The sequence below is a fragment of the Elephas maximus genome, chromosome 8 (assembly GCF_024166365.1).
Source record: "Elephas maximus indicus isolate mEleMax1 chromosome 8, mEleMax1 primary haplotype, whole genome shotgun sequence".
NCBI lineage: Eukaryota > Metazoa > Chordata > Mammalia > Proboscidea > Elephantidae > Elephas > Elephas maximus.
This window is the reverse complement of record NC_064826.1, coordinates 83,412,216-83,422,689: the sequence shown is the minus strand read 5'-3', so window position 1 is coordinate 83,422,689 and position 10,474 is coordinate 83,412,216.

Below are 10,474 nucleotides of genomic sequence, written 5' to 3'. Positions count from 1 at the left end.
ACCATACTCACCTCCTAAAAACACTGAGAACTTTGAGGTGATATTCAAATGTAAGTCATTATTATCACTATTACACTGTGCCCATATACTACCTTTCTTCTCTACTTTAAATAGAAAAGGTCTCTTCACCAAGCATTTGTAATTTTCGAAGTACATTATTTTTATCAGTATTGTTCTTTAAGCTTCCCCTTCACAGACAGTAGAAAATCTGATGAGCTATGGGAAACCATCCATTTCAGCTCCCTGTTTCCGAAGTAGAAAGCCAAGGTGGCAACTAATTTCCCTGAGGAGAGTTGAAGGATTTTCTTTCTTTCTTTCTTTCTAGCATTTTATTGTTGTTTAGGTGAAAGTTTACAGAGCAAATTAGTTTCCCATTCAACAGTTTATAGATAGTTTGTTTGGTGATATTTGTTGCAAACCCATGAATGCGTCAGCACTCTCCCCTTTTCCTCTCTGGGTTCTGCATGTCCATTCGCCCAGCTTACCTACCCCTACCGCCCTTTTGAACTTTGCTTTTGGGCAGATGCTGCCCTTTAGGTCTCGTATAGTTGATTGTTCTGAGATGTACATTCCTCACTGATGTTATTATTCTTTTTACAGGCCTGTCTATTGTATGGCTATAATGTGATCTCCTGGAGTGATTTCCGTTCTAAGTCTGAAGGGCGCCTAAGGGCCATAGTCTCAGGGATTCCACCAGTCTCTATCAGACCAGTAACTCTGGTCTTATTTATGACTTTAAATTTTGTTCTACATTTCTCTTCCACTCTGTTCATGACCTACCATTTTCGTTCTGATCAGAGTGGCTGGTAGTGGTAGCTGGGCACTATCTAGTTCTTTTGCTCTCAGGCTAGTGGAGGCCATGGTTTATGTGGTCGATTGGTCCTTTGGACTAATTATGTCCTTAAGTCTTTGGTTTTCTTCACTCTTTTTTGCTCCATATGGGAAGAGACCAATTGTTGTATCTTAGATGGTTATTTGCAAGCTTTTAAGAGCCCCAATGACTACTCACCAAAATAGGATGTAGGACATTGTCTATAAGGATTATGATATGCCAATTGACCTAGATGCCCCCGAGACTATGGTTCCTAGCCCTCAAGCCCAGAAAGTGTATGGTTATGTCTAAGAAATTTTCATGACTGTGTCCCCTGTGCACACTACTGCATACATAGGTGTATTAGTTGAAGGGTTTTCTAATAGTAAGAACCTAGGTTTGTTACCTGACTAATAACCCCCTCAAGGTGACACCCAGTAGGGGTAATTAAGGTAAAATAAACAAAAACACCCTACGATGAATATCTATAACTATATGGAATTAAAAAAAAAATCTTACTCAAGGATTACATTCATTAATTAAATAATGTAAATTAAAATAATTGTGCTCCTTTATTATTGCTTACTTTGGGCAAGTAACCATTCCACTCCACCCTGAATGTTGGCACACTTATGAAATTGTAGCTTCCTCATTTCGTCACATCGAGTTTAATAAGTGGTAAGGAGTTTCACCAGTCCCTGCCCTAGGATGCATAGGTGTTGCAGTAGGAGGTAGCTGATGTGGGACAGCGACCCTGACTTGCAAGGGTTTGACAACCCAGAGGGAGCACAGGTTGGGTATTGTAGTAAGGTCACATAAGTTTTGGTCATCACAAATCTTTATGTGATTAGGTTACATCAAGAACTTGAAGCCCAAGTCATAGTAAGCTTAGAATACAGAATCCTATATTTAAAGATTGAAGGCTCTTTAGAGATAATCTAAGCTTTCACTACTCAAAAATGTGGTCCAAGGGCTAGCAGCATCAGCATCACCTGGGAGCTTGTTAGTAATGCAGAATCTCAGGCCTCACCGTAGGCCTACTGAATCAGAATCTGCATTTAAGAAAATCCCAAGGGGATTTGAAGGCACACTGAAGCTTTAGAAGCACTGGTCTAACTTATTCCCCTTGTTTTACAGATGAACAAACTAAATAACAGCAATACTGAATGACGTAGTCAAGAGCACACAGCAGGTCAGTGGCAGAGCAGGAAGCAGCACACCCACCTGATAATCTGGCTCTTAGCTCTGTTAATTTCAGTAACAATGAGTTACGGACCTGGTACCAAAAGCAAAGATACACCCTCTCCAGGGAAATATGCAATAGTGACATCAAGCAATGCAGATTTAGGGAGTTAAACTAAATGTTGTACCCTGTGTATATAAATGGGTTAACCAAAAGCCAAGCCAAACCCGTTGCCCTCGAGTTGATTCCAACTCATAGCAACCCTACAGGACAGAGTAGAACGGCCCGTCACATTTCCAAGGAACAGCTGGTGGATTTGAATTGCCAACCTTTTGGTTAGCAACTGAACGCTTAACCACTGTGCAACCAGGGTTCCATAAATGGGTTAGCTCCCCCCCAAACTCTCCTTGTGAAATTTTATTCTGACTGCAGGTAAATTACAATGGATACCTAGAAAACAAAAAGTGTAAAAATGATAGCAAAGAGGAATATTCCTTCCTGTATAGCTTTGCATCCATTGCATAGGGCAGTGCAGCTCAGGGTTGAGATGGGATCTACCTTAGAGCCTTTGCTCTTGCTGCTCCCTGTGCCTGGGATTGTCTGCTTCCAAATCTTCACATAATACATGGCAGGTTCCCTCTTATCATTCAATTCTCATCCTTGAAGAAGCATTCTGTGGACACTCTATCTAGAGAAAACTTCTGTCCCCGTCCATTCCCCTCAGTCACTCTATCCTCATTTTATCTCTATCTTCCAACCAGAGGTGCCTCAGAAGACAGGCCTGGTGATCTGCTTCCAAAAGGTCACAGCCTTGAAAACTAACAAAACCAACAATATCTGTATCTATATATCAGTAACACTGGGGAAAATTTTTAGTGTAATTATAGGAGGGATTTAAACACTATTTAAATCTTATTCTGTATACTTAGCAAGTAAGAGGCACAACTTGAAATGACTACATATAAAATGACCCCCCTCACAGCACGTACATTTGGTGAGAACAGGGACCTTGCCTCACTTGTACACTGCTGCATCCCTATTGATCAAAAACGGTGCTTGACACATAGGTGCTCGATAATGTTTATTAAATGAATGGGTAAGCAATTTAGAATAAAGTTTGCCATGCTCAGGGATAGTAGCTGCTGTTGAGTCAAGTCCAACTCATGGCCACCCCCTGTGTGTCAGAGTAGATCTGTGCTCCCTAGGGTTTTCAGTGACTGATTTCTTGGAAGTAGATCACACCAGGCTTTATTTCCAAGGTGCCTCTGGGTGGACTTGAGTCTCCAACCTTTTGGTTAGTGGCCAAGCATGTTGACTGTTTGCACCACCTAGGGACCTAGGGCAATAATAAATAAGAGCTGACATTTATTAAGTATTATTAGAATGTGCTGGGCACCGTGCTTCATGCTTTACATGTGTTGTCTTATTTAATTTAATTTTTTATTATTAAAATAAAAAAAACAGGCACTAGTGTCAAATGCTTGGAAGTTGTGATGTTAAGTGCCTCTTCCTAAAATTGGGGCAACTCACTGAAACGTGGGCTAGATTTCATGCACATGTTCCTAGATAGAAGCACTGGGCAGCCTTCTGCACAAAGGTGGTCCACACTGGCTGAGCTTTCAAGGAATCAGGCTGAACTGGTTAGACAAGGAGAGCACTACATTCAGTACTGTGTTTTGGTCCCCTTGCCAGTTTTCCTTTAAGCACGTGAATGGTGACAACCGGACTTAGAGGGATAGCGTGGAAACAAATGTCCTGGCACATTTTCAAAGTAACGATGGAAGAATTATTAACTCTCGCCCATTACCTGTGCATGACCTGCAAAGCCGTCTGTAACAAAGTACCTTATGGAGAGAGAAATGTGATGTCAAGGAGAGGACAATTCTTATCTTCTCATTTTTCACTGAAGAAAGAAAGTAGATAGGCCAATTTTGGCCTCAGTCATCAAGTACATTTCATGATGCTGACGGAGAAATGAGGAGTCTCTGGGTGGCACAAACAGTGAATACACTTGGCTGCTAACGAAAAAGTAGAGGCTAAAATTCACCCAGAGGTGCCACGGAAGAAAGGCCTGGTGATCTACTTCCAAAAAATCAGTCCTTGAAAACCCCAGGGAGCACAGTTCTACCCCGATACACATGGGGTTGCCATGAGTCTGAGTCGACCTGATGGCAACTGGTTCTTTTTTTTTTTTTAAACAGGGAAATGAAGGGCAATAAACTTGGCCTCATGGTGATAGCTTCTGCTTAACTTTTTTCCAATTTAAAATTTCCCAAAGTGCTTAGTCTCTACTGTACTCTCAGTCTTGGTTTTCACCAGTTCCCACATCCATATCAAACAGCTGCAACTGGCTGACTCAGTAGGACCGGGCCCACCAACTGTTCAGGGAGTCAGCCGGAAAGGAACATCTATAACCAGAAGCAGGAGGATGGGTGAAAACAACTTGAGTAAATGCATTTCATTCCAGAGAAGAGCTTTAAAAAAAACTGTGTAGCATTTAAAGTTCTATTATTATTTTTGGCATCATATTGAGTCCATGTCTCTTTTTTGGCCACTTTTCTAGTACTTTATGTATCTGAAAGCAAAATTTGCAACCGATTTCAGTAACACTGGGAAAGATTTTTCAGTGCAATTATAGGAGTTATTTAAATGCTAGTTAAATGTTATCCTGTATTCTCAGCAAGTGAAAGGAGCAAGTTAAAATGGCTATGCGACCTCTCATATAATTTATATTTATATATCATAGACATAGAAAATTCCTTAAGCATTTGTCATTATTGGCTATTGCGTAATTAATTGTATAATGAAAAATAAATCCAATAATAATTATTCATGGATCCTGAATTAATTACTAATGTGAAAAACAGATGGGTAAATAAGACAGTGGGCAGCCCTTTTCTTCACGTGGTCAATGGTGTGACTTAGTAATTTTATTTTAATAAACTTTTTATAATGGAAAATTTCACACATATACAAAAGTAGAGAGACTATGTACCCATCACCCAGCTTTGATAATTATACACATTTTGACCCTGTGCATTGATTGTGGCATGAAAATTTGTTTGGAGGACTAGCTTAGCCACAGTGTACATGGTTAAAATATGCTGTCTGCCCTGGCCCCCGTTAAAAAAAGTTTAACTTCTTACAAAAAACCACACAACCTTTTTCCTTTTATTTTCTTTCTTTCTTTTTAAACAATTAGAATCTTTGTGACTGTGGACAAGGTCTAAAGGGGAGGGCAAGGAACCAGGAAATTGGCATATGGAGATCTTTCCTGAAGGAAGTTAGGGATGCCCTCAAAGAGAGGTGCACAAAGAAGAGCAGGTAACAGAAGTGATGTGATCAGACTTTCCCCAGATCTCTTCAAGGGGTAGTCTAATCCTTTTGATCATGGAGACCCCTACATTTAAGTAGGATGTAGGCTTTGTATTTTATTTATAGAGACCTAGTCATCAACATAGAAACCCTGCTGGCATAGCGGTTAAGGGCTATGGCTGCTAACCAAAAAGATGACAGCTCAAATCCACCAGGTGCTCCTTGGAAATCCTATGGGGCCATTCTATTAGGGTAGCTTTAAGTCGGAATTGACTCAACAGCAGTAGGTTTTGGGGTTAGTCCTCAACATTGGCCATAACACTGGTTGCTGAAAGCATAACGACTGAGAATGGGGCTTAATGACCCAAGTACCCAAAGAATTCTTTTTAAGTTGTCTCTTTAGATACAACGTGTTTCAAGCGTAAAGCCTTAAAGACAGTGTTTTAATGAGGCACAAATCATCTTTTATGCAGAATATCTCAGATATATTCTCCATACGCATGGGATGAACAAGTTTATCTAGTAACAACTAACAACTCTGGGATAAAAAAAAAAGGAACTTGCCCTGAAATCAGAAGACACAAGCTTGAATCCCAAATCCGCAGAAAACTTGTATAAAAATATACGTTGCCGTTATTAGTACTATTGCAAATCACTTGCACTTTGGTTTCTTTTGTTCTATAAAGCAACCCACTGCCGTCGAGTCGATTCCGACTCATAGCAACCCTATAGGACAGGGTAGAACTGCCCCATAGAGTTTCCAAGGAGAGCCTGGAGGATTCAAACTGCCGACCTCTTGGTTAGCAGCCATGGCACTTAACCACTACACCACTAGGGTTTCCGTCTTATAAAGTAGCTCTGCTCAAAACGTATTCCCATGTCACAGGTGGAGAAACTGGAGCAGAGAGAGATTAACTAGCTTGGGGAAGTGTTACAAATTGGCAGACCGATGTTGAACCAAACCATCTTTCTCTAACACCAGAGCTCTTTAGGTTTCATCAGAGCTGCCAGAGGTAGGCAATTACAGACATGAATTTTTCAGAACACATGATCAAAATGTGCTGTTTCCCTGAGTTATTTATTTAGAGCAAGGATGAGAGTGAAGTATTGTGCCAACATATCGGTCCAAACCACATTTGAATTTCTTGCTTGTATTTCTTGGTACGTTACAATTTTTAAAAAGGTCTTCATATCCATGACCATTTCAATTAATTGATTCTCATAAGACTCTGTGAAGTAGGTGGAACAGATGTATTTAAACCCATTTTACAGAGGATGAAATGGAGATAACAGTGAGACTCTGACTTGTCAAAGATCGTAGTTTGTTGGTGGTGATATCCTAGGATTTCTCACCCTTGGGTTGCTGATGTTCATGATAGCACAGAGATGGCTCTGTCGTGGTTCTAAGATATGTTCAGGTGGTGGAACCTGGGCACCACACTGACCTCAGCTGAGCACCATGGAAAAAGTAAGGCATTATATGCTAGTTTTTCACACACACAGAAATTGAAGTTGGTAACACTTTCAAGAAAATGTTTTTGGAGAAAAACTCAAAATTCGAAATACAGCATCCACTAACTTGATTATTTTCTGCAAATTGGCAAAAGACCATCATTCAATTTTAGGATTAGGAAAGTTCAGACAGGCAGATTAAAATGTTATTGCTTTCGCTTCTATCAACTCTCCTTTGCCAGCCAACGTTTCTGTGAGTCAGCTACACTTAAGCAGAAAATCTAACTCTTCTGAAAAGCAAACCCTCTCAAGAGATTAATATTAGCAGCAATAGCATCTCTGTTCTCAATTGATGCTAACTGCCTTTTTTTTTTTTTTTTTGCCTTGTTATTCCTACCTCCCAAGCACAAAAGTCTAATGTACACAGCTGAACCTTATCTTCTAACTTCATTCAATCCACAACTATCTATGAAGCCAGGCACAATTGTGGTCTCTTGGGATATGTTAGTCACAAACTGATAGAAATCCCTGCCCTTTAGGAGCTTGCAGTCTAGTATCTTTGAGGGTAATTTCCTACTCAGATTATAATGGTGTTGAACATGTTGATTTCCAACGAAAGTGAAGTCCCTTACGGTATTCTGATGTAGTGCAGATCTCTAACTCTAGCCATTCAATTACCAAATCTGCCAGACAATAATCTGAATAAGGAATGTTAAAATGAACTATTCCCACAAACTCAACATGTGCTCTGAATTCTTCTGCAATTTGGGCCCTACTTCATGTGGGATAGCTGGGAGTTTCATAGAAATTACTCGATAGTAGCCCTTAAGCAAATAACCTTTCTGTAGTTGGGGCAAATGGTTAATTTTAAATCAGGTCAGAGAAATAGCTCCTTTATATCATTCAATTCTAAAGAAAACTTTCCTCTCCCATACCACCCCAATCATTATACTAACCATTCACTGTTTCCGAATTCCTGACCTATGCTTCATTTTTCTGCACAGAACTCAGTTGCTGTTGCTGTTGCGACTCTAACTCATGGCAACCTAATGTATAATAGAACAAGACGTTGCCTCATTCTGTGCAATCTTCAATATCGTTGGTATGTTTGAGAGTGTTGTTGTAGCGATTGCTTCAATCCATCTCATTGAAGGTTTCCTTCTACTTTAGCAAACGTGATGTCCTTTTCTAGCAGGGTTACCCATGGTGGACAAATTTCAGCAGAGCTTCCAGACCAAGACAGGCTCGGAAGAAAAGCCTGATAATCTACTTCTGCAACTCACCAATGAAAACCATATGTACAACAGAGCTCAGTAACAATAGACTGAGGGTTCTGAATAGAAATGAAGCAGAATGGAGAGGCAGGAAGGATGAAGAAATGGCTTGTATCCTAAGAAGCATCATGAGTGAAAAACCAGAAAAGTTTTGTTGTCTCTCATGTTGCCTCAACGTATCCTTGAAACTTTTTTTTCTAATTTTTATTGTGCTTTAAGTGAAAGTTTACAAATCCAGTCAGTCTCTCACACAAAAGATTACATACACCTTGCTACATACTCCCAATTGCTCTTCCCCTAATGAGACAGCCCGCTCTCTCCCTCCACTCTCTCTTTTCGTGTCCATTTTGTCAGCTTCTAACCCTCTCTACCCTCTCGTTTGCCCTCCAGGGAGGAGATGCCAACATAGTCTCAAGTGTCCACCTGATCCAAGAAGTGCACTCCTCACCAACATCCCTCTCCAACTCATTGTCCAGTCCAATCCATGTCTGAAGAGTTGGCTTTGGGAATGGTTCCTGCCCTGGGCCAACATGTCTGGGGGCCATGACCACCGGGGTCCTTCTAGTCTCAATCAGACCATTAAGTCTGGTCTTTTTATAAGAATTTGGGATCTGCATCCCACTGCTGTCCTGCTCCCTTAGGGGTTCTCTGTTGTGTTCCCTGTCAGGGCAGTCATCAGTTGTAGCCGGGCACCATCCAGTTCTTCTGGTCTCAAGCTGATGTAGTCTCTGGTTTATGTGGCCCTTTCTGTCTCTTGGGCTCATAATTACCTTGTGTCCTTGGTGTTCTTCATCCTCCTTTGATCCAGGTGGGTTGAGACCAATTGATGCATCTTAGATGGCCGGTTGCTAGCATTTAAGACCCCAGATACCTCTCTCCAAGGTAGGATGCAGAATGTTTTCTTAATAGATTTTTATTATGCCAATTGAATTAGATGTTCCCTGAAACCATGGTCCCCAAACCCCTGCCCCTGCTATGCTGGCCTTTGAAGCATTCAGTTTATGCCGGAAACTTCTTTGCTCTTAGTTTAGTCCAGTTGTACTGACCTTGCCTGTATTGTGTGTTGTCTCTCCCATCACCTAAAGTAGTTCTTATGTACTATCTAATTAGTGACTACTCCTCTGCCACCCTACCTCCCTTCCCCCTCTTGTAACCATCAAAGAATATTTTCTTCTCAGTTTGAACTATTTCTTGAGCTCTTATAACAGTGATCTTATACAATATTTGTCCTTTTGCAACTGACTAGTTTCACTCAGCATAATGCCTTCCGGATTCCTCCACGTTATGAAATGTTTCACAGATTCATCACTGTTTTTTATCAATGCGTAGTATTCCATTGTGTGAATATACCATAATTTATTTATCCATTTATCCGTTGAGGGGCACCTTGGTTGATTCATCATTTTGCTATTGTAAACAGTGCTGCAATGAACATGGGTGTGCATATATCTGTTTGTGTAAAGGCTCTTATTTCTCTAGGATATATTCCAAGGAGTGGGATTGGTGGATCATATGGTAGTTCTATTTCTAGCTTTAGCGCCAAATCGATTTCCAAAGTGGTTGTACCATTTTACATTCCCACCAGCTGTGTCTAAGTATTCCAAACTCTCCACATTTACTGTTTTGTGCTTTTTGGATTAATGCCAGCCTGTGGGAATGAAATGAAATCTCATTGTAGTTTTGATTTGCATTTCTGTAATGGCTAATGATCGTGAGCATCTCCTCATGTATCTGTTAGCTACCCGAATGCCTTCTTTAGTGAAGTGTCTGTTCATATCTTTTGCCCATTTTTTTAATTCGGTTATTTGTCTTTTTGCAGTTGAGTTTTTGCAGTATCATGTAGATTTTAGAGATCAGGTGCTGATCGGAAATGTCATAGCTAAAAACTTTTTCCCAGTCTGTAGGGGGGTCTTTTTACTCTTTGGTGAAGTCTTTGGATAAGCATAAGTGTTTGATTTTTAGTAGGTCCCAGTTATCTAGTTTTTCTTCTGTGTTCTTTATAATGTTTTCTATACTGTTTATGCCATGTATTAGGGCTCTTAACGTTGTCCCTATTTTTTCTTCCATGATGTTTATTGTTTTAGATTTTATATTTAGGTCTTTGATCCATTTTGAGTTAGATTTTGTGCATGGTGTGGGGTATGGGTCTTGTTTCTTTTTTTTTTTTTTTTGCAGATGGATATCCAGTTATGCCAGCACCATTTGTTAAAAAGACTGTCTTTTCTCCCATTTAACTGCTTTGGGGCCTTTGTCAAATATCAACTGCTCAGATGTGGGTGGATTTATGCCTGTATTCTCAATTCTGTTCCATTGGTTTATGTATCTGTTGTTGTACCAGTACCAGGCTGTTTTGACTACTGTGGCAGTATAAAAAAAGTATAATAGGTTCTAAAATCAGGTAGAGTGAGGCCTCCCACTGTGTTCTTCTTTTTCAGTAAT